General features: G+C 38.0%; 2 protein-coding genes across 3 annotated transcripts in view; one reads left to right on the top strand and one right to left on the bottom strand.

Moving 5' to 3' along the window:
• Window positions 1-27,976, bottom strand: part of MED20 (Mediator complex subunit 20) — a 635,350-nt gene that overhangs the window by 309,142 nt on the left and 298,232 nt on the right. The window lies entirely within an intron of this gene.
• LOC138699829 (facilitated trehalose transporter Tret1-like) overlaps window positions 1-27,976 on the top strand; it is a 397,270-nt gene that overhangs the window by 84,753 nt on the left and 284,541 nt on the right. The gene's annotated exons all lie outside the window — the stretch shown is intronic.

Here is a 27,976-nt window from a genome sequence, read left to right as displayed (position 1 = left end):
GTAATGGCCTGTCGCTCACACTCTTACGAAAATTATCAGAACAATTTTACACTGATAAATGTAACAACATTCTGCGGTCACATGGGGAGTATGGCAATAGGATGCAGATTACGACAATACGGTAAACATGGAAAGAGGGAAAATCCGAGTCCTTGTGGCAGAGAAAATCACCATTTCCCAGCCGGAAAACAACTCCTGGCCTCCTGTTCTTGTATGAGAAAATGTCATCGCAGGTACCACTGTAGAATACAGGTTTAATATTATTAATAATTATACACCTTGATTACACAACTTTTAACACTATATCACTTTGGAAAACGTATTAGGTGTATATGTCTTTCATGTGTTAAATTTTATGTTACTTTTTTAACATGTTTCGGCCTGCTATCGGCCATCATCAGAACTGGTTGTTGCTGGTCTTGGCGCCTTTTGTTTTGTTTCCTGTGGGGTGTGTTTGTGTAGTGTAACACACATAAACCACAAACAAACAAATACAACCACACAGGCGCATACAAACTCAAATGTAAACCTGCAACAACTTCTACATAGGACAGATAGACAGATCATTTCAAACACGTTACAAAGAGCACATCATAGCCATAACAAAATTACAAAACACTTCTACATATGCAGAACACATCACAAATGCTAACCACACATACAGAGACATCAGCACAGATATGGAAATTCTACACATCCAACCAAAAAGCCAGAAATTAAACACACTAGAACAATACAAAATATACAAACACACAAAAACACATTCAAATAAAATTCTCAACACACAACTCAATTTCAGAACACGAATAATCTTTGACTCAACATTACACTACACAAACACATCCCCACAGGAAACAAAATAAAAGGCGCCAAGACCAGCAACAACCAGTTCTGATGATGGCCGATAGCAGGCCGAAACATGTTAACAAGGTAACAAAATTTAACACGTGAAAGACATATAATACGTATTAATAATTACTGTTATTATTAAATCTGAAAATATATTACCACTGTATCCTTTGACATGCTACGTCACGACAAACTTTAGGATCATGAAGTGACAATAGATACTCTCCGATCATGTGGTTAACACTGAGCAAGGTCATGGATTAAAATAACAATATAAGGCATATAGCTGTGCTAGAAAGAAAGAGTGGGTGAAGAAAAAAATAATGTTGAAACTGATCATGAAGAGAAAAATAAATTAGCTGGGTCACTGAGTAAGAAGAAACTGCCTTCTGAAGGACGTACTGGAAAGAATAGTGAATGGGAGAAAAGTTCGGGGCAGAATAAGATATCAGATAATAGACAACATTAAGATATATGGATCGTTTGCGGAGACCAAGAGGAAGGCGGAAAGTAAGGAAGAATGGAGACTGGTGGTTTGCAGTGAAAGACCTGTCCTTGGACAGAAAACGATGAATGAATGAATGTTCAGTTCATAGGAAAGAGGAATAAATCTAAATTTCCAAACCAGAAATCGAAGCCGATTCGCTTCATTTCAAGTCTAAAGCTCTTACCATGAGAGCCGGCGTGAAGGCTCTTTACAGGTCAGTCTTTCTTATGATTAGCATGCCTGTTTCGGTTCTCATTCATGATTAGATTATTATAAATAGCGAGACACTATAACATGACTCAAGATCACCGCCCAAGACAGTGTTGAGCAGATTCCTACACTGCGTGTATGCATTGTGCAAGACTGAAACGGCGCGGTTTACATATTTCATACACTGGGAACCGGTTCTCAGCCGAAGTGGTATCAAAACACGTGAGGATGGGTTAAGAATCAGCGAGTTGTTGGCACACGAGTGACCATCTCTGGCATAAAGCAACAAAGGACAAACAAAATCCGAGAGATATAGGCCTACGGACAGACCCTATGGAAAAATATCAATCTTCAGTTCCATAACGAGAATATACCCCAAGTCCACTGTATTTGTAGTCGTAGATGTTGCTACTAAAGCCGCAGCGGAAGACTGAAATACGAGTAAGTTGACATGCAAAACTATAGTGCGGTGTGACTACCGTGTTTCCGATTAGACGCATCTGCACAGAGCGATTTGCGTAAAGCATTAACGTTCCGAATGTGTGTAGTGCAGTGAGCGGGAACTTGTTTATCCAATGCTTTGTGTCATGCGAGTTAAAAGCTGAGTGCACGTCAATTATGTAACGACCGAGGTTGAAGCAAACACACGCAATTCAAATTGTCCTGCAATCACAGGATCGGACGATACTGCAGGTGAATCTGGTTTGAAGGCCGCGGGAATCATTTCACAGAGGCTGTATTTGTAAAACACTTGTTCTATAACTTATTTTACACCGTTACTTTACACATCCTGTTGGTCTTTACTTTTAACACATAATAATTTCGTGCTTATCAATAAAATAGTTTTTAGAGCAGTTTGTTTAATTTGTCTACGTTTCTTAATCATAAATAGTATTTTTAAAAAATAAGTCTGTCATTGTTAAAACTGCTTCATTGATTGCTTGCGATTGCTGCCGTGACATCTGGTGGGAAATAGTTAACAATCCTCGCCAACAGTTAAAAGTTAGTGTTATTAAGCAACGAGTCTATAATGGTAGTAATTAAGACGCGAGTATGTTTTTGAAACGACCGTGGTGACCATAAGTGTATTTTCAGCGTGTTCCCGAGTAGTGCAACAGAAGGCAGGCACGGAGCACTTTTGTGTGTACGCCGTATTTATTGATTTTTTGCAGGGCTTTCGTTTAACGATTTTAGCCTCAAAGCAACACACATTAAAACACAGGAAATTAACTCAATTTATTAAAATATTAAAATTAACATGGACAGAATCAATTTTATTTTAAATACATGTTGTTGATTGTGTAGTTTGTGCCTACCATTTTGGATTGCTCCTTTCAAGGCTTGCGGGTTTGCGCGTACAATATTAATCAATATCGCAAATTAAGGCTTCCATCATCAGCATTAGTAGCAGGAGGGATGTCAGTCTTTACTGCTACGAAAATATCTCTGGTATAAGCCATTCGGTATCTCGTGAAACCTACCTGCGCGAAAGGGGAAAGAAGAAGTTATCTGGGAAGCTTCCCTACCTCGCTACACTTCCACTTGCAGGTAGCTTAGCTCGCTTACTCCCACCATAAGGTTCTTACTATAAGCTACTACACACATAAGCATTTAGTTTCATAAGAAAACGAATGACCTATACTCACTTCTATTTTGGTTGAGTAAACCTCAAGCCCATTGTGAGGCCGAAAAGATTAAGTTAATAAAGAAATTGCATGACCCTTTCGGAAATTGAATCCGCGACCTTACAATTTTAAGCGCAACGCATAATAGTCTTAGGAAATAGTGTCGAAAATTTAATTCCTGAGTGAAAGGCAACTGCAATGACAAAGAAAAACATAAATAATAAGACACAACAATTAAATTTTGACGTGAATAAACAATGACCGACAAATTTTGCTTCGATTTCTCTCTTTCAAGCACAGGCTTCCTTTGTCTGAAGTCTTCGACACGGTTGTCCCAGTTTTAATTCCCTTCTGAATGAAACCAAACAAATAATTTTTATCGCCTCAAAAATCAATCGCACTGAATCCCACCAACGCACCTCGGACCTATGGCACAAATGGTTAACTGTTCAGCTTAATGAGAAACTAAAACTGAATGATTTTTTAAGCTTCACAGATCATTGAACCACTCTTGCACGCACCTTCCATGTATAGTGCTACGTGATATTCTGCATGAGCAATCCGCTGTTTGGCAATGATTTTAAATCGCCTCGTGCAATTCAAGAGTCTGCGCTAAGAGTCAGTGCAAGTGCTGTCATTCCAAACTTCCGCTATTGGCCCGTATCTCTCCTAAGACTAGAAGATATGTACTACATTCTCCCCTTCTCCTCACACTACTTCGCCATTATCTTCAGACAACTCCGAGTGGGGAAATTACCTAAATTGAATTAATTCACGTTACCAAGAATTTCACTGCCGTTGGAATAGACACAGCTACCGTCCCAGGATGACTACACTTATAATTTATTACTATAAGCAATTCGGGAAGCTTGTTGATATAATAATAGCGGTTTATAGGCATAAAAAGTATACGGTTATTCTTAACACTAAAAAAATACATTAACAAATGCTAAGATACATGAAGGGTGGGACTGGAAAATTAAGATGCACTACAAGGCGTCCTTTCATGTTATTAGAAAATTGGAAGACCCATAAAAGAAATTGCGTTCAGTTTGTATCGTGAGTTTTTACAACCTATTGTATATTTTTTTCTTAACTTGAAATTAATAAAGTATGAAGCAGTATCTCGCTTGATCTTTCTTTTATTTAGATTGTTACCCAGCCTGTCTGACGTTATTACATTTTTTATCACAATGTTTAATGCTGCTTCAACTACCACATAGGGTCCATTTAGAATAAGGACAGAAGATATTGTGGTTTACATAAAGAAATTGATAACTATCACACCTTTAGTATCGAAATCTTCAGTACTTTAATAGAGGGTTAACAAATTTCTTAGAATCCGTGTGTTAGGTATTAATGCATGTGAAAATAATAAATTATGAAGTATAACCACAGTCACGAAGCTTGAGTTGTTCGAGGGTACTAGGAACAATAGACTGTGCCGATACTATTTCGCATTGTCTGCGATGAGGCGATAGTAGCAATCCTAGTGGTTAGCAACTATCTATGGATGCATATTCCCTACGTATTGAGCTTCGTTACTGTATATACTAGGCTGTGGTATAACCTTTAATGCAATGACTTCTATTGTCAAATAATCAGAACGTTTTTCATTCTGTCTCATTCAATTAAAAATGACCTCTATGAATGAACTCATGCCAAATGTCTAATTATGTAACATGTCTGATAATACGAGATGAAACTGCGATTTTTTTCACAACTAGGCACGAAGTAACGATGTTATTTACATGTTCTTTATTAAAACAGAAAGTATTTAAAATCAAAATATAATATAAAAAATTACGACACACAATTCATAAAGTAAACAATAAACAAGTTCAAGCTGTGGCAGAAGGGATTGCATTTCTGGGTACAAATGAACAGCATCCAGGTTCGATCCTCGGCTAGAAAATTGTGATTTATCTCCGTTGGCTGGGCGCACACGTATCTAGCAAAACTGCTTTAAGCGAAAACGTTTTTGCTTAAACATGCTCAAACATGTTTTTTAATGATTAATATAGCAATGCTGCACACTTATCTAGCACGATACAAAAACACTGTACAGCATGTTTAAGCAAGTTTAAACATCACTGAGCAAAGTGCAAGAACGTGTTTTTTTTATTTTAGTAGGTTATTTTACGACGCTTTATCAACATCTTAGGTTATTTAGCATCTGAATGAGACGACGGTGATAATGCCGGTGAAATAAGTCCGGGGTCCAACACCGAAAGTTACCCAGCATTTGCTCATATTGGGTTGAGGGAAGATCCCGAAAAAAAACCTCAACCAGGTAACTTTCCCCGACCGGGAATCGAACCCAGGCCACCTGGTTTTGCGGCTAGACGTGCTAACCGTTACTCCACAGGTGTGAACGATGTATAGCACGATTAAGCAAGTTTAAGCATGATTAAGCAAAAAGTAAAAACGCTGTACAGCGCGATACAGCAAGTTTGAGCAGAGTTGGGACTGCTCGTAGCACAAACACTGACCAGTGTTTGGAGTCAAAACATTGCGTTGTGCGCATGCGCTTGGAATATGGAGAGCAGATAGAGCAGAGGCCAGAGGCCAAAGGAATCAGGTACAACTGCTAGAGATGTGAGATATCACTCCATTAGGAGCATGGGCAAGAGTAATCTACCAGTCTGCCAGGTAAGACAAATAATCAATGCTCTGTGTCTATGACAGTAGAGACGATACAAATGCCATTACGAACACGAAGTCGAACTAAATAATATCGTACCTGTAGTTTACTGTTCTGGATGGGAGGCGAGTCGAGATCTAATCGTGCATGTATTAAAATCTTTGTATATTTTATTTAATCAGTACATAATTTGCGAAAAAAATATATATATTTTCGTTTCTTTATGGCCCGAACCCGGCCTGAGCCATACGAGCGTAGTGAATTTCAACCAGAGTCCATCCAGTGCCATAACACTACAACCACATCATCCTCCACCACCATTGCAAGATTGATTTATGTATTTGCTTCTAGTCTGCCATGACTCTAATATTCTCGGAAAAAAACAAACGTTTTTGTTTCCAGCAAAAACGTTTTACAGCAAAATGGGTTTTGGGAAAACAAAATTATTTTCGGTTACAGCAAAAACGGTTATACTTTAAGCAAAAAGGTTTCTGCTTAAAGCAGTTTTGCTAGATAAGTGTGCTGCCAGCCTCAGGCCTATATTACACTATCAAATTTCTGTGTCACAGAAGTTTGATAAAATATATATGCTAAAAAATATTTTACAGTGTAATATAGCATATTTGATCATATCTTGCTGTGACATAGTTCTGTGATAAAGGTTATGATCATCATCATACGTTTGATAAAATCTGTGACTGAGAAGAAAGAAATTGGCGGACATTAAGTATATATGGTCTGTGAAAACCACAAAACTTTTAATATCACATTATGAATCACATGAAATGTTTCATCATCCATTATTAAATACTTAAATATAGGATTTCATATCTTCATACTGAAGTTCTCTCAGCTTAGGTTGGATTCCTATTGAATCTTTTCTTTCTATCCCAGTCTCTAGCCCAAATCGTCGGCTTAGAGTGTAAACCTGCTAACTAACAAAAAGGAAATTTTACAGGGGAAACAAAAAAAACTAAGTATAAATAAACTCTGAAACTTCACTACCTGTACTTTGGATTTGGTCTTAAAGTTTCAGAGTTAATTTATACTCAGTTTTTTGTTTCCCCTGCAAAATTTCCTTTTCGTTGGTTAGCAGGTTTACACTCTAAGCCGACGAAATACATTTTCTCTATGGTTTCTTCTTTAGTATTAATGCAATAACCATTACTGCATATTTTACAGTTACAACAAGCATGGAACTATTGTGGATCCATTATTAGAACTTTGATGAAAGATATGATCAAAGTTTTGAAATAGTGTAATATAGTCAAAATCTTACATTTGTTCACATACATTTGATAAAAAATTGTATCATATTCTGTGACACAGAAATTTGATAGTGTACCTGAGGAATGGGTGTGTGGTTGTTTCTTAACCGGTGGTCGTCAGTCATGATGATTACGTGAACAGACACACACGCTAATTGAGAATAGCTAATACTGGTTCGAGAATCCCAACAATACCACGTATGAAAGGAAATAAGAATAAATAAAATGGTTAAGATATAAAGACTACATTTTATTATAAAAGAGAAAATCATATTTACTATAAATTTATTCAATTTAAATAGTAGAGCAGTATGTAAACTCGTTATGGAATGGAGGATTGTAGGTTTTTTTAATCAAGATGATATAATTGTTTCTCTCCTTTACTTTCGTAACAGTTCTGAGGTTTACTCAGCGTCTAATTAAGTGAATATGGGAAGTTTCCTCTCTGGTTTTGAAGCTTCTGCAACGTGATGCTAACCTCTCATCTCCTGATAGAATTCTATCTCCCTGTTCAAATCCACTTCCATGACTGCAATTATTTAACTAACGTATATTGTCAAAGACAACCAGGGTTCGATCCTAAAGGGAGTTTAGCTAACTGGAGACACAATTTACTGTAATATGAAGATTAAAAAATAGCTGTTCAATTTTTCGATATTTTTCTTCTTGTACTTGAGCTTACAAGATTGCTGTATTATTCAAGTTCTCACTCATACGATAATGGAAAATTGATATAGAATAGTATCAGGAACTTTCACTTATAAATACCAGAATTTTAACCTGAGTTTCGGATGATAAAATTGGTATAAACTATTTCTACAAATTAGAAAATAATAATAGTCGCTATAAATCTGTAATTCTGACCATTATTTGGTAATTCGAGAATTAAGAGAAAGACTATCAGTAGCCAAGCGAATAGAGTAACAAACTAATATTAGTAAATTCAATATTCTGAAATTAAAGGACGAGGAAACTAAGCAACATTATCAGGTCGAAATTTCGAATAGAGCAACTTTAGAAGAATATCACTTTTGTTGATGTGGTACAAAATTTTGTCCAATATTCTTTTGAGAAGATTAACTCCGTACGTAGATGAAATTATTGGGTATCATCAGTGCGGTTTTAGGCGTAATAGATCGACTATTGATCAGATTGTTTGTATTCGACAGATATTGGAGAAAAAATGGGAGTATAAGGGTACAGTACATCAGTCATTCATAGATTTCAAAAAGGCATATGACTCGGTTAAGAGAGAAGTTTTATATAATATTCTTATTGAATTTGGTATTTCCAAGAAACTAGTTCGATTAATTAAAATGTGTCTCAGTGAAACTTATAGTAGAGTCCGTATAGGCCAGTTTCTATCTGATATACAGAATAATAGATTTGAAAAAAGTCGACGTCTAGATGTACAAGTCTATAGCACTACAGTTTGTGGGCGTATTCAATAATATTGATGCACATGTTGAGAAACGGTGACGTTTATTCTCCCCCCCACTTCGCATTAAGATTAAAGCTTGTCGTTCTACCGTCAGTTTTCACCACTCACCAAATAAGCTAATAAATAAAGTAAGGATACCTGCTCCAACAAATGAGGGCAAATTATTTGACGCAGCTGTTACAATGTTTCTCGTCAACGTCTCTTGGTTAGCTGCAGGTTGAAAAGACGATTTTTTACGCCCTTTCGCTTCTGTGAGAGTACATGTGTTACACCCTGATGGTCGAGCCCACCCTATCAACCATTAGCCTAGCAGCAAATGGCTAAAAAGTTTTCTAAACAAAGAAAGCGACGTGAATTATGTTCAACACCCGCACTCCGGCGATTTGATTCCTCGGCACAGACAAGTGCACGAGTAAATAAAGGCTACAACAAAAACAGTCGGGGACGTTTATGGGAGTAGACGAACAATTGATGTGTCAACAGCTAGTCGTTTGTCGCACTCATCCACCCTGTCAATTCCTCACCACGTGTATGTGATTACTTACAACCCTTCTTTCCTGTCTCAACCCCTTCCGAAAACACATCATCCCTCCCGCAGTTATTTTATTTTAAATGTTAGTTTCGTGGGCGTTAACTGAAGTGAGACAACAGTTCCACGGCCAACCCTAACCTCAAATCAAATATTTTTCTCTCTCATTTTGGAAAGAAGGTCGGTTTGTCCATAACCTCCTGAGTCCTGAGACATTTCTTGTTTTATTTTTACGCTTCAATAATAATAATAATAATAATAATAATAATAATAATAATAATAATAATAATAATAATAATAATAATATAAATTCGTGGCGCTACAGCCCATGAAGGGACAAGATCGACCAGCTGGCTGCTGGCCTCACGTCCACATGCCGAAGCAGAGGTGGACGATCATCCAACCAGAATGGCGGTATCGTATGGTTAGCACGATGATCCCTCCAACCGTTATAGCTGGTTTTCGAAACCGGATTTTCGCTACCTATCATAGCTCCCCAAGTGCATCACGATGCTGGGTGGGCATCGGTCCCATACACTGGCCGAAATTTCATGAGAAAAGCCTTCCCCCATGAGGATTCGAACCAGCGCGCATTCCGTAAAGCGAGTCCTAGGCAGGATGCCTTAGACCACGACGCCACGGCGCGAGACAATAATAATATATTGCTTTATTTATATTCTGGCAGAGTTAAGGCCATGAGACATCCTCTTCCACTCTACACTTAAAAAAAAAATCACTGACATAAGAAAAACACTGAAAAAATTCTGCAGGTTACAGTTAGGGTACAACTATAGGTATATTATACTATACTTCGGGTCCCTGCACATACATCTTATATCATAATCATGTATGAAGTATGGTATAGTATACTATACTCTTAGGCCTCTGGAGGCTATATTATATTAAATCACCTAACGAACCTCATTCTAGTGCCGAGGTCATGGAAAGCATGGGGCTCTACCTCCATGCCCCCCAAGTGCCTTCATGGCATGTTACGGGGATACCTTTACCTTTTTTACCTTTACCTAACGAAGGCCATACACTGATTATGATAGAATGATAGACAAGAAGATGTCTAATGGACTTCAATTTTAATATGGACGAGAAAAAACAAGTTCTATTTTCACTGGTGATTCTCGCTAGAGTTGGATTATTTTGTTGTTTTTTTTATTTTAGTTGATTACTTAACGGCGCTGTATCAACTACTGGGTTATTTAGCGTAAATGGAATTGGTGAAAGCGACATTTTAATTGGCAAGATTATGCCAAGGATTCGCTATGTGGTTACCTGACATTCGCCTTACAATTGGAGAAAACTTCCGAAAAACCCAATCAGGTAATCAGCCCAAGCGGGAATTGAACCCACGCCCGATCGCAGCTCCGGATCCGAAGGCAAGTGCGCCTACCGCCTGAGTTACGCCGGTGGCTCAGTTGGATCAAATTACTATAGGATGAGAGAAGTACTGACCAGCAAGAAATCAACCTTTGTTTAATCAAACTCTGTGATTTGAGCCAATACCGTACAGTTGTATGTCATTTTCCCTGGCAACGATACAATGTAGTCAGATCTTTTAAACATAAATAGCAGTCAAATTAAGTTTCAGCTTTTAGTTTGTTGTCATGAAAACCACGTGGATTGGCGTTGTGATTGAACCGGTATCATCTATAGCTTAACTCTAATATTTCCGAGTTTTCCCCGAGTAATACAGTGATTTTAATCAAACTGCACTTCTCTTCCGAAGAAACTCACTTTAAGTCTGTTTTCAACCAAAGTGGTTTGTTGCACATAAATAATTAATTCTTCTACATGCCGCAAGATATCTGACAGTATCGGCTTACGCAGTTCGGCATTTCCTCATCGGACGTTTATAATGGATTATGTAGAACAGATGAAATGTCGTTAGGGAAGATGGGAGTCCCCCATAAGTTCCTATCACTAGGTGTCTTTGTCTGCCATAAATCCCATTTATATAGAATAATATTTGCATTCGGATCTTTGCTTTTCAGAACCCATGGTTCTTGGCTGGATGACACTCGGTCATCTAAAACAACTCATAACGGGAACAAGCTTTACGACAGTTTCTAACGTCGCATCGTCTTAGAGAACTGTAGCCACGTTTATGGTCCATAAGCTTGGATAGAATGCCTTTATAACGCAGATTCAATTCCCGGCGTGAACTATGCTGAAAGGATCTGAAGAGTCCATCATATCTATTTGATGAATTATAACATAGAGCTCCCGGGATTAAATGGCTTTTGCACTAAAGGAGGACGTATATGCACCAAAGGGGGATGTGTGTGCGATAAAAAGGGTTGCTTCGCAACAATTCTTCTACAATATCCATTAATTCATTCATAGTGTTCTGCCCTAGGACAGGTCTTACACTGCAATGAATGATGCCGAAACTGATCAAGAAGCGAGAAAGAAATTGGTTGGGTCACTGGCTGAGAAGAAACTCCTACTGAAGGATACACTGGAAGGAATGGTGAACGGAAGAAGAGTTCGGGGCAGAAGAAGATATCAGATGATAGACGACATTAAGATATATGGATCATCCGCATTCATTCTTTCTTCACCCACTCTTTCCATCATAGCTTTATTTCTTATTTTGTCCGTCCACTTCGAGCGTTCTATTCTTCTCCATATCCACATTTTAAATGCTTCTATATGTAGGACAATAAAGAGTTTTACTTTCAGACAATTATGAAACAATTCAAAGTCGACGAAATTATAATTATGGGAACAACATGAATAAATGTAATGACATGAGATGCGCAACGAACAGCTGGTGTGTCGACTTTGCAGATACAGACCTGGGTTCACTCTCAGGCTGAGTGTAAGTGAAATTTGTAGGAGACAATTAATTTAATTTTAGTCATTCAGTTTCCATGCCGCATTTCTACATGTTCTCCGTAATTAACAATCATCCTCATTATTGGTATACTAAGTAATGTGAAACCACTACAATTTACAAAAAAAATCGTTGCGCGACAGCCCATGGAGGGCCAAGCATGATTCAAATGCTGGCCTAGTCCACATGTCTCAGCATATATGAATGACCAACTAGTACGGACGTAATGTGTGGTTATCACGATAATTTCCCCAGCTGTTATAGCTGGTTGAACAAAACAGATACAAGCTGATCAGGAAAACATATACGGTCTCTGTGGAAGGAAGATAGTTCTCCACTTTCATGCCGGGATTCACACTTCTGTATGGTGCTCTGGATTTGTGTGCCTAAAATGTCACTGTTCATATCACAGGGAACAATATATCGCTACGCTGCCGCTGGTTGTAAGAGGAAAATATAGGCTATATACAATGATAGCAATACGAAACAGGTTACATCACACCAAAACATGAAAAAAAGATTATGATGGTGATGACATTGATGTAATTTTTATTTCTGCTTCTATACATTTAAAAAATACTGTACTTCGGAGGACTGGTTTAGAGACAATGACAAGAAAAATCGTCTTAAAAACGGAAAGTTTTCTTACAATGAGATCAATTTTAGTGTTTATTATTTTCCTTCGACATAATTATTATTATTATCATCTATTTCTGTTTCTATTAAGTAGACTTTTGTTTTCTTTTCTACCTTTTATACACTAAACTTAAAGGAGCTGCTGCTTCTAAATACAACAAAAGTGAAGGCAGGAAAGAAAAGTGTCTCGTGGGGTGTTTCTGATAGCTCCTTATCGATAAGAAAGAGAGACATTTCTCGGAGATAAGGGGATGGGGAGCCAATTAACGCAGCACAAGTTTGCGTGAGGGCCTAGACAGAAAGGAATAAAATAAAATAACCTGTCGTCTCGAGTCCTCGAAACAGAGAGAATTGGTTGTTTGTTATTTCTGGGGAGGGAAAGAAATTGAAGGAGCTATCTTTCCTCAGAGCAGTCTGCACTAGGCACCCTATCTGCACTCTTCTCAAAGATCCCGGTAGAGTGGCGAGGTGCCTCTATTGAGCCGACGTCCATTAGGAGCTCCTATCTGCCTCCTTCCACCCCAACCATTCCACTTGTCTTTTTCCAGAAAACGGTTGAACTTAATGAGAAACGAAGATTTTCGTCACGAACTCTGCAAACGCAATTTGGACCGACTCTCTATTCTAGTCCGCAGAATCTTTTGTGTCTGTGCTTCTTGTAGTATTGTATTATTTTACTAACGTGTCCCTATATAGATGTAATGGCTTCTAGTAATGCATCTAAAACGATGGTATTGATTCTCCATCCCTTTTAGTGAAAGCTTTATCATACCTTTGCTTTCTCAGCAAACCTCTTCCAGATGTTAATCGCTCCGAAATATATAGACTACGACCCATACAATGTGCGAGTTTGGCTTGGCTTGGCTCTACGAAGCGCGCTTTGGCCCATTGTGCACCCTATATATAGTTTATGATGATTGTCCAAGACCGACAGGTGACTCAGGTGGCATTTCTGTATCCGATACTACAGGTGAACCATCCTCTGTCAGCCCTGATAAAGCCAGGTCCCATCCGCAGGCGAGTACCTTATCAGGCCCTACTTTTACCAGCATCGAAAACCCTTACTACCACCAAGAGTTTACCCCAGACTTTTTACTATTGCACACGACAGACGAAATGAGAAGAAATGGAGTGTGTTGGTGGAATGATACAGGGAAACGGGAGTAGCCAGAGAAATCCCAGAGCAACATCTGCTTTGACACAAATTCTATCACGACCTGACCTGGGATCGAACTCGCGCAGCCCTGATGGAAGAACAACGCGCATGGATTCAGGCACATACGCGGCTGTCGCACGATTGACAATTAGTTGTATTAAAAGTTGGGTCTTCCGAACATTTACAGACATCCAGAACAAGTTTGTTGTGAAAGGAGGGCTTAGACTAGGCTACTATTTATACCACAATCGTCAACAGTCAAAGCTGAAAAGCTGTGATTCGTTCTTCCCTCGCTCTTACGAAGATTTTGAAAAATATTAGACAGTCGTAAACTGGGGCAATCTCTGGCCATGTTGTCAGAATGATGTAAGACCACAGCTGAAGTAAAAATGCTAGACAACGAAGGTACAGACTTTTTCTGTGGGGTAATGAAAAATCACTTCCCTGTCGCGGATGGAACTCATCAGAGCTGTTGCTGGAAACGCTATCACTGGAGTCTCATTGGATTTATTCTTAGGTAATCTTACGAAATTATTTTAATCGGTAAAAATTATTAACGTAGTTTTTTGAGGGGAGGGGAAAAGGAGCGGATTAACTCCAGTATCAGAAATAGAGAGAGCAATAAGTAAAATTGTTTAATAATTTCTCGTCCATGAAATTAATTGTTCCTGCTGGTCATCTTCCTCGTACTTACAACCAATGGCAATGATTAATGAGTTTTCCTTATAAATTTCCTTACTTCGAAAACAGAATTCTCCACTGAAATAGGTCAGCAGAGGCCAGGAAATGTTTGGTGGACCATTTCTGGAAGTATTAAAAGCAAAGCAACTTTGCTGTAAAACTGTCACAGAATTCAGATTACCTTCCGTTCACTAAGAAATATAGTTTCAATTCCCTTGTCGTTGCTAAGAAATACGCGATGGACAACTGGGAAGAGATATTTATTGCTTTAGTTTTCAATATCTATGCCAAACTACCATTATGTCTATGTCGCCAGCTGTCACCGGCAGGATTAGGTTTCTGTAAATAGTATTAAATAAAGAATAATAAATCGTTCTAGCGCAGTGTTTTTAAAGTGTTTCTATAAATTTGGCTTTAGTTGGTTACTTTATTGGTGAAGGAAGAGGAGTACATCCCCTTCCTCCACATTTTTCTCGATAACACTGAATTTGCGGTATCATATCCCTAAGAACGTTTGCAAATTGTGGATGTCTAGTATTAGTTTGCAATGTAAAGAATTTAAGAAAGAACCAAAATAACTTCTCATATGACAACTAAAAATAGTGGTGATGGTGATGATGGTTATTCTCATGATGACGGAGATGTTGGTGAACAGACAAAGAACGATTGTCGTAACAAGTACTCTGATTCCATTGGCGCGTTCAGAGAGAATTTGGATTCAACTTCAGGGCCATGTGTCCTAGTTATTAAGAATGGTTTAGTACAATCATGCCACATGCTATTACAGTATGTGAAAAATTCCCACTATCTTTTTGTAGAAAGTAGCAATCAAAGCTGCTGTTGTCTTTAGTTGTAAAAAACAAGAATTACTGTGCTGACACCGAAGACATGCAAATATATGGAAACAATTCCTCAAGCCGGAACCAACCACTAGTTCATAACCATAAAGAATAGGTTGTTGAAAGAAAGGCAGTCTTCTGGCTTGTGTTTCTTGGACACTGCAGAAAATGGTCTCAAGGTCTAGCACCAAAATTAATCTACGTCACAAATCACCTATGCTGGGAATTCTAACATCGCCTCTGAGACTAATTTTTAACAGAAGATTGTGGGAGAAAGAACAATCTGTAGAATCTCAGTCCCCAGACTGCGATTTATCTTCATTTGTTTTGACATCAGTGAGGGAAACTATTGGTGAGAGGATCAGTGGGTGATCTGTTTTGCTAGAGGAGGCTGTGCAGACCATACCTAAAGACGTTCGTGCATTTGTCAACATTAGTTGTTATCTTTCATCCAATCTTTCCGAGGGCTGAGACCCTCTGGTTTCCTAGTACTGCTTACAGCAAATGAAAAACTAGCCGTCAAAGATAAATTACACCCACGAAAACCAAGATTTTCCACATCCCTCTGCATAAACTTTACGAATGGTAGAAAGGATCTGAGATAAGAAGGCGTGGCAGAGATGGCCTGCGAACGGTTATCCCCCCTCTGCTTTGCGTGTGTACTCCTTACACGTTTAGATCATTCGAGATATTGCAACGTCTACAAAGTATGTCTACTGAGGGTCTCGTACACTTGCTGAGTTTACCATAAACCCATATTTTTTTTATTTTTTTATTGGGTTATTTTACGACGCTGTATCAACATCTAGGTTATGTAGCGTCTGAATGAAATGAAGGTGAGTCCGGGGTCCAGCACCGAAAGTTACCCAGCATTTGCTCGTATTGGGTTGAGGGAAAACTCCGGAAAAACCTCAACCGGGTAACTTACCCCGACCGGGATTCGAACCCGGGCCACCTGGTTTCGCGGCCAGACGCGCTGACCGTTACTCCACATGTGTGGACCCCATTAACTCATATTTGGGCTGCTTCGTATTGATATACGAACACTCGACTCTACTTAAGTTGGAATCAGCATGATAACCGAGCATCTACTTAACATAATGCAGGCACATACTGTACGTGATTGACAATGAACAAGGCGACAAGCATTCCTCTCCTGAACGGGATACGGAACCATTAAAATGGCTTTCTTGCAGAACGCTGCATCTTTGCCGTCACGTAAGCCACCTTGATCAATTGTGTGATTACTACCCAATACTGAATATATAGATATAATATATTTATTACTATCCTGATAAATTTTTCCATAGTAATGAATATCTTAATTGCGTGTGCACAATTTATATCGTAACGAGTGGGACTTAATCACAATATGGCACGATATTGAACGTATCTCTTCTCTTACAGTTTCATAAAATACCATTACTGTACATCTAACAATAAGAGAGCGATATCAGAGAAGTTGCATGCGAATGACCTTCAAATTACTCCGCGCTCATTAATATAAAATTAGCCACCGGCGTAGCTCAGTCGGCTGAGGCGCTTACCTACCGATCCGGAGTTGCGCTCGGGCGTGGGTTCGACTACCGCTTGGGTTGATTACCTGGTTGAGCTTTTCCCGAGGTTTTTCCCACCCGCAAAGCGAATGTCAGATAATCTATAGCGAATCTCGGCCTCATGTTGCCAAATATACCATCTCGCTATCACCAATCTCATCGATGCTAAATAATAATAATAATAATAATAATAATAATAATAATAATAATAATAATAATTTATTGCTAGAACAAAGATAAGTTTTATATGTATTTTTTTCACATAAAAATGACTCTAGCACACCCAGAAAAAGTACATGATCGTGCTCAGGGGGCATTCCACAAAATTTTAAGACATTTTATTAATTAACATAATATAAGGTAAAAAGAGAAAAGGAAAAACACTAATATTATAGTAATTGAAACTATTTAATATTTTCTCCCTAAACAATAATTATATTTTAAATTGATTTTTAAAATAAGGAGCATTGTCAAATTGAATGTTTGGTAATTTAACTGTTACCGTATTATAGAGCCTTGGACGGAAGTTGCTACTGTGATTATAAGCTACAGTTGTGGTACATTTAGGTTCTGTCAGACATATGTTGTCTGATGTTTTAGTTTTATATTTATGTGAATACAAATTAAATATATTTCGGTTTTTATGAATGAAATTCAATAATACATTGTTATAAATTTGATGGATATACAATACTTTAAATTCAGAATACAACAGTTCTGAGGGATAATCAGGTTTATTAAGACATATTTTTATTAGTCTTCTCTGTAGCAGTGTTACTGGCATAAGTGAGGTACTAAAAGCACAATCCCATCCTATAACACCATATTGTAATATAGCTTGTACTAATGACAGGTAAATTAGTCGTAAAGTATGGGTAAATCAAATACTTTCGTAGGATAATAAAATAATGAATATTTTTTCTTAATTTACTGCAAAGAAAAAGAGCATGTTGATTCCAACGTAAAAGGTGTCGACTATTATTCCGAGATACTTGAGGAGATTCATTTAGAATAGAACAGTTACAATTATTAGAACAATTGGATGTATGAATTTTTAAATACAAAAGTGTTAGGTGTAAACGAAAATGGTACAACCGCAGTTTTAGTGCGATTTAAGACAAGTAGGTTGGAATCGAGCCAATTTTTAATCAATATGATACCATTATTTGCATTAAGTTAGATATCGTCTCAAGTTTTATTTGCAAAAATAATTGAATAACCGAGTAGTTGATACAGCGTCGTTAAATGACCGAAAAACATAAAATTAATTAGAAGCAGCCGAAACAAAGTACATTTTACTCCAGTTATTGGCGCTGCATATTTTTATTTAGGAGGAATGTAAATTACTCAAACTAGTTTATCGCTTATAACAGTTTTGAAGCGGTGAAGGACCTTATCACTAAGGAATTGAGAATTATAAAAAATAAATGCGGAAATTTAAGATTATTTAAAGTCAATTATAGCAACAAAAACCAAAGCCAGACGCTTGAAATGGATTGGACGTCATGAGATCTACGCTGGACAGACTGATTAAAACAGAAACCGAAGAAATGTCAGCAGAATAATAAATAATAAATTTAGCTTCCCTTATGAAAAGGTTGCCAGATTTGACAAAGCATATTACATATAATTTGGAAACACACCTAAAAGGTAAAATGATATACATCTGAAACGGTTAGGGAATCGAATATGCAAAATGTCAGAAAAATTTACACCTAAGAAGCGTTTGTGCTCATTCACAGTTAACTATTGGAACTTCGAATATTACAATCTCCCCTGTCTCTAGATCAGCACTAAGGACAAGCATCCATTTTCTAAGCGGGATACGAACACAGTCATGGCTTTCATGCATCATTAAACAAACCTGCATTTAAGTATTTTCGTATGTCACGGTCTTGAGATTTAGTGATAATATTGACATAATATAAATTTTTTATTTTATTTAACTAGCTACCTAGTGAGTACAAATTAAAATTAGAAAACAAAAATGTTTCTAGCCACTACCGTAAGAGCCAGGTTCGTGTACGGTGTGGTCTTAGTCAATAATATAACACAAAATTTACATGGACAGTTTACTAAATACAGTAAGTAACTTAATTCAAACCAATAAATAACACACAAGAGAAAAAAAAAGGAAAGAGAAAAAGAGAGAAAAAAACACATTTAATATAAATTGACAATCAGACAGAAAACAGTGATATTCAATAAAAACATGAATATAGTCGAGAGAAATAAAAGGTAAAAAGATACACACATTTGTTAATATTATATATCATGAATAATTTTATAAATTTCTTTTTTAAAAGTTTCAATTTTAAAATATTTCAAATTTGGAAAATGGTTTCTAATTTTATTACAAAGTCTTGGGTCGAAACTAGCACCATGTTTAAGAGATGTACTTGTATGAAATGAAATCTTAACATGCTCAAGAAAGCATTGTTGGACAAACGCCGCGAAACTACTGTAGGTTCAAAAACCTGAAACAAAATATGTTAATCACTTTTGGAACATACTGCTGTGATCTTAAGATGCTCGTCCTTTTAAACGAATTTTATTAAGTCCACAAACGTTAGTCTGCGAGCATAGAAAACTTCCACACTTTCAAAGTTCTTTGTTAGCAGGTAGTAAATCAGAAACTGTATCAAATGCGAGGAGCGAAGATGAGGTGAAACATACGTCTCCGTCTTGGTGCAGGTCAATATTTGACCTGTATCGTTGGAAACTTCAGATAACAGAGAGCCTGTCCTGCCATACGGTGCAAGGAATAAAACTTCATAGTGAAGTGTGGCTGTGAGAAAATGAAACAGAACGACGGCAAACAATCATGAAGAGCCAGCCATAGCAGTATCGCCGACTTTTATACTGGGTTTTTATCTCTCAGCAGCAGTTGGTTCATACCCCTTGTGATGATGGAATACAAATATGCCCAAAGTGTGACAATATAACATACCGTAAGGAAAAAAATACAACTTAAGTAGATGCAACGGATAAAAATAATCTTCTGAATTTGAATTTTTGCCGTCTTTGTACACAAGTGCAGTCAAGTTCTGAAGGCTTAATACGCAACCAAAGAGTTCTTCACTAACCTCATTCGATCAAATAAATTTAGGTTGCGACTAGTTGATAAAGTCTAGGGTTGTCAACAATTCAGTAACGAAAAGTCTGAATTGTTTGCGAGAATAATAATAATAATAATCATAATAATAATAATAATAATAATAATAATAATAATAATAATAATAATAATAATATAATAACTTTACTAGAGTATTTACTGTTTGGGTCTATTCTTATCGTTCGGAAATGGTTCCAGAAGAAAATGGCATTCTTCGGATCTGTTGTTCATGAAAGAGGACACAGTATTGAATGGACAAATTATTATTACACTTCCTGATGGAAAGAGAAAAGATATGACTATGATAAAGATTATGATAATGATGATGCAAAACTGTGCACCAAGAGATAGAAATAATATGATGGAACATAATATAGCGCTCTCTTTCAATGTGTTACGTGGTGGTCTTGCACTATACGAACCATATAATCAGATTGTATCGGTAATTATGACTGTTTAGTGATGTTAAAAACCTGAACAACCATTTTAATAGGTTATTTAACGGCGACGTATGAACTACTAGATTATAAAAATGGCATTTGGTGAAATGAGGCCTTGGATTCGTTATGTGATTATCAGTCTTCCGTCCTGGGCACAGGAACGCATGAAGTTCAGAACGCACGGACGATAGTGTTGTGTTGGTCGAGTGGATTGGGAGATGGAGCGCGTCGTTACTTCGTTTTTATTTTATTGGGTTATTTTACGACGCTGTATCAACATCTAGGTTATTTAGCGTCTGAATGATATGAAGGTGATAATGCCGGTGAAATGAGTCCGGGGTCCAGCACCGAAAGTTACCCAGCATTTGCTCGCATTGGGTTGAGGGGAAAACCCCGGAAAAAACCTCAACCAGGTAACTTGCCCCGACCGGGATTCGAACCCGGGCCACCTGGTTTCGCAGCCAGGCGCGCTGATCGTCGTTACTTCGTGTTTCAACATGTAAACAGTCCGTCATAGTACGGCACAAAATATATATTTCACCCTGTACAGATCAGTATATACGAGTACATTACATTCCTAGTGTAGACAATAAATGTCTACCATTAAAGTATTAACGTGAGTTGTAACCTTCAATCAGGTGTCCCTACGCCGAAGCCTGTTACACGTACCGCAGCCAAGCAGCAATACACACAGCGGGAATGCACATTACGGACCCACCTGTGCTGTTGCAATCACCCCACACGGGTCATGACGTCATTGATACCCCGTGTACTCTAAACCTCATACTGGTTATTCTGTGTCCCTAGGCCGAACGAAGCCTGGTAATTATATAACATTATATAAACGTGTTCTGCAATGTTCGAACACAAGAGTGGGAACCAAGGTACAAACTTCGTCTTATTTCGTGTGAAAAACTAATAGCAAGATCTGTGCTAAAATCCTTAAGCGATTAAAACATGGAGGGGTGGGAGTGGAGGACAGCGAATACTTTTATAAAAAGATGAAACAAACACGACAAGCCTCTTCCTGCAGAACGAACATCGCCGAATATCGAACTTCGCTATACTCGACAAACTTGAACCAAACATAGCGTCTGTAATGCACGGCGCTAATATAAACCTCGGAAGAAACCCAAGCAGATGATCAGCTTAAGCGGAATCGAACCCACATGTGAGTGCAGCTCCGGATCACAGCCACGTAGACAAGTTGTTTTACTCGTTGCACGAATGATTGCCGATGGCCAGTAGGCGAACTAAAGCATAAACACTGGATCGTATCATATAACGCAGCGCCAACGCCTCTCTCGAAATCGGTAATCATTCGTGCAACGAGTTATAGAAGTACAAATTGTTTTGAAAACATAATAATAATAATAATAATAATAATAATAATAATAATAATAATAATAATAATAATAATATTTCAGCATCCTTAGCTCAACTTATTTGATCAAGAATGATGAAATGTCTTTACTAGAAAAGGAAACATCACAGAAATGATGTTTTCAAAACTACTGTAAGTCAGGACGAAATTTTTATTTTCTATCCCCATCTCTCTCTCTCTCCTCCCCTCTGTTTTCTTGGAGAATTTCTGGAATGATAACAAGAGAAACTGCAATATTCCAATAAATCTGACTGATCAACCTTGTCCAACACAAATTCCACTACACTCTGGCCCAAAAATATTCAGTTCAAGTCATTCACTTAATTATCTGTATGTTAAGTTCTCTGTATCTGAAACAATATTGATTCCCCTTATTCTAACTGAAAACAAATGCTTCAACACACAGACCAACAAAACACAACGCGCGAGATTGATACGCCCCACTTTGGCCCACATTATCTACTCGCGTTATGTCACTTTTATTCATGTCCTTCCTTGAGACCTGGAAGTTCCTTGCCCTCGTAATAATACGGGATTAGAGCATCACTGTTGCTGGCACTGCGCCACACTTTTCTCTACCGAAATAAATCCCCTCGCCTACAAATTCATCATCTACAGTGTCCCTCACACTGGACAATATTTTGCTTGGGGCTGGAAATAGAGGGAGTTCTTGATTAATGGCGAAAGTAAGTAATCACTTTCAACAGGTTTATTCACTCTCACTACAATAGAGTGGCAATATTGTCTTGGATATGAGAAACAGTCCGTATTGTACAACTCTTTTCCTGGACAGTTACTGCTCATGTTCAATATCTATGATATTGATTAATAGGTGATGCTATTAGTTCTGAAGTTTATAGGAACGTATCTTTACAAGAAATGTAAGGTGAAATAGGTCCTGACAAAGAAGAAAATCAAGTGCATCACGAGGACAAGTACTACACAGTATACCTCAGCTAATTCTTTACACGCAGGTGTCGTTAAGTCATTACGTCACATCTTCGTAACGTAAACCAAGCAGCAACGACCTTCATCGATCGAGGGGCAAAGAGCGACCTTAAGGAAGGGAACAATGCGAAAGAAGCAGACCTTATGATCTCATCTCGTGCAGCCACTGAGTCACACAGATGTCAACATCTCATTGAAGGAACATCTGTTAGTTATGCGTTACCTGCCGCGAAGTGAAGGTAAATGAGAATCTTCTAAACAGGAAGAGGAGCCGCATTACTGACAGGAAAGACGCAGCGATGCGAGCGCGAGCGGCGTGAACAGAAATACCACAATCAACGCTACAACACTTCTTTCTCACTCCTTGCACCTAAATTAAAACACATTAGCTGCGTTGTTCAGGGGTGGAATTCTTAACCCGACACAAGCCAATTATAAGTTTATACTATACTATAGTAGTTGTTACTATACGCTATGTATATCTTTCAAAAGATTTTATAACCCTATCCGAGTTTACCCTAAGTTCAGACTTAGACTTTCTTTGATCCGACACCAAATAGAAACTCGCCTCGCGTCCTGTGGCGTGTAGTCAGCATGACATAGGATTTGTATGTCAATCAAATTCTTCTCTGCCCCTTCCTCCGGCACCTAATTTTCTTCTACTTCTCTTCCTCTTCGTCTACTCCAACTGCTTCTGCTTTTGTTAATCTTTCTTCCAGTTCCTGGTCTTCATCTGCTTTATTCCTTCATCTCCTTTTCCCCCTGTTTTTCCTTAATCTGATTTCATATTGTGTGACGGAAAATCTAAATAGAGATTACTTCTATGCATAAGAGTAGTACTTCTTAATAAAAATCGATCTAGTTGGTAGATCAAGACTGTAAATGATTATGTATAAGAATTAAGAACGTAATTTTAGTTCTAGTAGCCTTATGCTCCGTCTTACGCAAAGGATTTACTATTTATTATACACGTGGAGAATGGATGCTATGTTAGGAATTCGTTTACCCTTCTCTCCTCTAACCTGACGACTAGATTAAAGCCATAATGCTAGTGTAGAGGGGTTGAGGAAACGGTACACGCAATAAATACGTTCCGTCTGAAAGGCGATAGTTGCATTATAGGAACTGTTGAATTGTTTGACAAGACACGCAGAAAGCTAAACTAATTAGTTTATCAGTTGAAACGCTAGGGTAATTACTTAAACAAGTTTTTACCCAAGAACGTGAAGGGTGGGTTGCATAAACCTATTACGGAATGAAGAGGGAGAGGAAGGACAGGGGTAGGCTGCGGCGGCGAATCCTATGCAATTAACTGGAATTCCGATAAATCAGTCTTATTATCCCGCGTTGGAAACATGGTATGGTTGTACGTATTTAACTTGTCTCAAGCCAGGTGGCCCACACAATGCAAGCTCACAATTAATGTTCAAACCATGGATTAAAGGAAAACAACCCTCCTTTCTCCAATACAATACCTATAAAGTAAAACAATCAGGAGCTTAGAGAATACATAAACTGCGTGCGAAAATTCCTCCAATAGCCCATTACGCAAGTCATAAATAATACATTAATATTTATCGTTCGCCTTAAATATTCTGCTGATTGGTAGGAATAGAAGGACTCTTGCAATACCAAGAAAAATCACGAATGTTTTTTGAAGCTGTGATAAACTTGTATAGGTTTCATTTTGTCAATTATCAAATAAAAATAAAGAGCTTATACAAATATCGAGAGTCTTCTCTCTTCTCAGTAAACATATTAACATTATAGTCGTACTCGACGGTCCAGAATTAGATTTGAGATTCACAGACTCAACCACGGCCGACAAAAATTGTTACAATAGTTTTCTTGGCATAGGAGCTGGCTATGTCGTAAATTTACGAAACATAAAAGAAATATCACTGAATTTGAGAGCTTCAAGTAAAATTTACCAGTCTCGTCTCTTGTCTCAATTTTACTAGTTATCATCCTGTCTTCTCTCCTGGCAGTGACTTATGTGTAACTCACTCCTGAGGTTAGGGTGACTGAAAGGCGGAGTTACGTTGCCCCGATGATATGGTAAGGGTGATCATGATTACGTAGCGCCAGAAGAGATCTTAAACCTAGACTTAACCTAATTCCAGGCCATCGACGAACACAGAAACATTTTCCTTTAATGAATAATGCTTGTATTCTCGTCGGGAATCGAACACGGAACCTCATGAACTAGTTGCCAGAAACTCTGAACATGAGACCATGAGATTGGTCGGCCTGAAAATATTGCAACTGTTAACTTGGTATATTCTATTTCCCTATGGCGGCCGAGTGGTGTAGCGTTCGGCCTGCCACACAGACGGTCCGGGTTTGAGCCCCGGTCAGGCTTGCGATTTTTCATTGAAAAATCATAGCGGTACTTGTGGCAATAGGTCTAATGGGTCGTAGTGACTCCTTCCCAATAGTAAAGTAATACCTACATTGCATAAGTTATCATAATATCAAATTAATATTTATTTAAAGATATGCTTTCCATATCTAAAGACAAATATGATTCTAAATATCAGTTCACATTTTAATCTTTTGTCCACATCTGTGGAGTAACGGTGAGCGCGTCTGGCCGCGAAACCTGGTGGCCTGGGTTCGATTCCCTCAAGTTGGGTCATCACTAATGCCCAAAATGTAAAAGTGCTTATTTGGATGGAAGTTTCTAGTCAAAAGCCAGGTAATCCATCTTAAGATTCCCTTTTCCAAGGCCAGGAGTTGTTTAGTTGGGTCAGGTTTGGTTCTCCAATAAGAATTTTAGCCTGCCTAATTGCTGTTGCAGATCTCCAGAGTCCTAGTAGATCTTTTATAAGGTTCTTCTTTAGAGCCTCTTTGATTATACACTCAGAGACGTCTACACAAGGTTCTGGGCCATGGATTGAAGCTTTATGCTCGGCAAATAGGTCATTTCTTCGTTAGGCCTACCGTACACTCCACTGTGACCAGGGCAAGTGGCATTAGTAGTTAATATGTCACAAAATTCAATAAATAAAATATAGGGGAGAGCCGGGTAGTATCGGACATCGGGTAATATCGGACAGTGCGTTTCTTTAATCTACCACCATATGGTAGTACCTGAATGACATGGTTACGTTTCTCTATGCGACATTACAGAAACGTAACCATGTCAATCAGGTACTATCATCGTGTGGTAGATGAAAGAAACTCACTGTCCGATATTACCCGATGTCCGATACTACCCGACTCTCCCCTATTCCTTTCAGAAATAAATGTATTCCGAGTTCACATATATAGTCGTTAAAAATACTGACAAAAATCGGATAATCAGAAAAATGCATAAAATTCCCTACTCTGAATTTGCGAAGTGCAAGAGTAAATAAAGTAGCTTCCAGCAGAAGCAGCAACGCACTCTAGTGGTAGAAGGAGACGAGACACTTGGGGTGGTGCTATCAACTGCGGGGAATATTCCGTCAACCGTTTTGACAGTTCTGTGGAGCGGACCTTAATTTGATATGCCACTCAATGTCGGCAGTAAGTTTACCCTCAGATCGCTCGTTCGACCTCCGATATACAACACTTTGAATTTACGGCTGCATTCTATGAAATGCATTTGTTCTCGTAGACGTCTTCACTAAATTGCCATTCTACACTTGAATCCAAAATTTCTGTAAAAGTCTAAAAAAATATTGTAGCCTACCTCAACGTAAAATCACATTTAAATTATTTTTTCACAACATTGTGGGTGTCAAGAAAGACGGAAAGAGAAAGAACCAATTCATGAAATTAGTGAATGAAAGGTAGGGGAAAAAGGAGAAACGTAAATAAACAGGCAGAAAAGAACATATAAAATGGAAAGAAATACAAGAATGAAATAGTAGTAGCAGTAGCAGTACTAGTACGTACAGAGGTTTTTTCTCTACTCGCGGGAAATTCAGCCTCCCGTATCACGGACGAGAACGCTGTGATTCCCGCCATACGGAAGAAGTAATAGTTGGGCAAGTGAATAACACATGCTCTTCATAAACTAATTCTTACCATAATGAAGCAACATGTGACAGTCTGGTAGGCAAAAAATCTAATTTCCAAGTAGAAATTGTATATTAATGGTGGTGATTATTTCACGGCGCTTTTAACTGTAGAGGTTATTCAGTAGGATCTATCGAAATTCAACGCCGGCGAAAAGTAACCTACGAATTTCTCCTGGATTCCTTTATCAGATATAGGGTTCTTTTACGCACCGTAAATCTAAGACATGGAACCCACAGTTTTATTACCTCCCGCACGACGCCATGATAAAAATATTGTCCTTTAAAACCAAGCGCCCTCGGCCGTGTCTGAACCCATGTATCTTGAATCCAACGGCCAGTATTGTAACTACAAGACAACAGAGGAGATCAAAAATGGAAATGCAGGGAGAGGAAAACAAGAAAGGGAGGTGTGAGAAAGAAAAGATATAAAGGAGAAATTGAAGCATCGAAATAAAATAGAAAGCTGAAGAAAATACAGCAGAAAAGGAAAACTAGAAACAGAGGCAAAAGATTGTTGAAATACAAAGAAATGGGTACCTAGGGAAAGAGTAATTTAATTACGCCATTAGCACTGATTGTGTATTCAGTCAACTGTTTAATACAGTAAGAGCTGCTTCCAATATAGAAGTGTTTTATGAAGAAGGAGGAAGTGAACTGAAAACGCGTGGGATATCAGATTTCTTCGTGTACCACTTTGTCAGTCATAAAATCGACACCAATTTCTATACTCTATGTTTACTAACATTTATAAATTGATATAAATGTCTTAACGATTGAATATATGACAAGCCATTACGGTTTGAAAAAAGATGTCTAATTTTCATCGACAGGAATAAAAGAGCGTATTACTAATTCAGTTATCTGAAATTCTCGTTCACAATCCAGCGATGGCGGTCCTAATTGACGACGACACACGCTGTGTCGAAATCGTCTACAAGGGATCGGCCTCGTTCAGCTATATGATGACAAGTTTGAAGCATAGGGACAAGATGCCTTATATGGATTTTGTGTACCTCTTTCCGACTCTCTGAATGAAATTCTCATGCTGCTTCTTTCAACATAAGTTCACGTGGGAAGAGAACGTCCTTAACAAACTACTTTTGAGAAACTAGTATGCACCTAGGCCTACTCTTCGCTTTATTTCCAACATGCTAACGGAGTTTCCATAAATTCTGTATTTTGACCGAAATTTGTAGAAGGAATATGACTTTCCTTAAAAGCACCTCAGAAAACGTTTTCTGCTTTCTTAAAACACAATATTGACTGCAACAAAACAAAGAAGAGAAAAAGAAGAAATGCTTAAACACTTG

The sequence above is a fragment of the Periplaneta americana genome, chromosome 5 (assembly GCF_040183065.1).
Source record: "Periplaneta americana isolate PAMFEO1 chromosome 5, P.americana_PAMFEO1_priV1, whole genome shotgun sequence".
NCBI classification, from domain to species: domain Eukaryota; kingdom Metazoa; phylum Arthropoda; class Insecta; order Blattodea; family Blattidae; genus Periplaneta; species Periplaneta americana.
Note: the sequence above shows the minus strand (reverse complement) of the source record. Positions and strands in the feature narration are given on the sequence as shown.